Raw genomic sequence first — 1,436 nt, forward strand, 5'->3', positions numbered from 1 at the left:
CCCGCATCGCCGAGATGGTGCGGCGATTGGGCGGCCCGATCTGGGCTCAGATAAAGTTTAAAATATTCCATTCTGCAAGTCCCATCCTGATAAGATCGCTCTGTCGGGACGGGCTGAAATTGTGATCTTATCTCGCGCTCACTCTCCCAGGCTTTGTATCTGGAGGGAGAAAGACCTGGGAGCAGCGGTGCACCTGGGGTTTCGCGGGCGGGCCAGCGGCGGGCAGCAGCGCCCACCTGGATACTGACCGCAGGGCCGACGAGTTCTGTCGCCGGTGTCCGCGGGGATTCGGCCCCTCCCCACATCCAAGTCCGGAGGGAGCTCCCATGCTACCCTGGTTGCCCCTTCGTATCCAGGTTTCTGGGTTTCACCTGGAGCAAGGGCCACTGATGCCCAGGTTGCCGATGCCCCCAAGATAAGAGTGCCTGGTGCTTCCTGGGGCTCTGAGACGTGGGACCACTTGGCTGCTAGGACGGAGTAAGAGCACAGGAAGCTCCCACCCGCGCCAGTAATAACTTCGCGCCTCGGTGGCCAGAGCTGGACGCCTCCCCCCGGCCAGTCCGGAGTGGAGGTGAGAGGGCCGCCACTGCCCAGTGCCCACCACTGCCCCCAGGACCTTCGGTGCACTGGCCTGTGGGTGTCCCCATGCCTGAGGTCTGGGGGGCAGCACAACCCCCAGGTGCACACGGGACACGTCTTCCGAAAGTCCCCTTCTATCCTGTCAACCCGAGCATTAAAACCACCCACAGGTCGCGGTCCCCACTGGTTCTCTGCTTTCTTTCCCCTCCTCCCTGTGTGCCTCTGCTGGGTTCTGTTCGTGTGTGTGTGTGTGTGTGTGTGTGTGTGTGTGTGTGCTTGCGCACTCACTTGATGAGAGGTGCAGATAGCTTGCGAAGGGAGATCGCAGGTTGGGAACCGATCTCCAGTGCAGATAAGGCTGCAAGAGCCCAGCCCAGCAGGGTCAGCCTCGCCTTGCTCACCGGGGACAGGGCCTGCGCAGGGTGCGGGCCTGATCTGGGCGTGGGGCTCTGTGTGCACCCTCACGGACACAGATCTGAGCAAGTTAAGATGGAGCGCTGCCGTCCCGGAGCAGGGTCGCGGCTGTGCATGGGGCCCTCAAAGCCACACGTGTGCTGCCCCAGCCTCACCTGCGGCCAGGCTCAGCGCAGAGGGGAGGGGCCCAGCACCCCCTCGAAGCCCTGCGCAGCTGCCCGGCTCCGCGTGCCTTTTGTTGTGCTGCTCATAGATAGATGTGCCGTGCTGATAAGGCACACGATGGTGGCTGCGATAGGCGCTTCCATTTATTAACTTCAAACGTGGGCTGGGGGAGGGCAAGGCAGAGCACGGCCTTGGCCGGCCAGATGGCTGGGATGATAGGCAGGAGTGGGCCTGGGAGTGGGGGCCCTGGCGGAGGGCCGGGTGCAGCCCAGGACCCC

At 63.3% G+C, this 1,436-nt stretch overlaps 1 protein-coding gene across 1 annotated transcript in view; it reads left to right on the forward strand.

The window, feature by feature from the left end:
* The first annotated feature begins 479 nt into the window (after positions 1-479).
* The window catches only part of Zfpm1 (zinc finger protein, FOG family member 1), a 43,982-nt gene continuing 43,025 nt past the window's right edge, over positions 480-1,436 (forward strand). Inside the window, exon 1 of the mRNA XM_033757918.1 lies at positions 480-571. The gene's annotated coding sequence lies outside the window, so the exon portion shown is untranslated. The remainder of the gene's footprint in view (positions 572-1,436) is intronic.

The sequence above is a fragment of the Fukomys damarensis genome, unplaced genomic scaffold (genome assembly GCF_012274545.1).
Source record: "Fukomys damarensis isolate Sample0158 unplaced genomic scaffold, DMR_v1.0_HiC HiC_scaffold_32, whole genome shotgun sequence".
Taxonomy (NCBI): domain Eukaryota; kingdom Metazoa; phylum Chordata; class Mammalia; order Rodentia; family Bathyergidae; genus Fukomys; species Fukomys damarensis.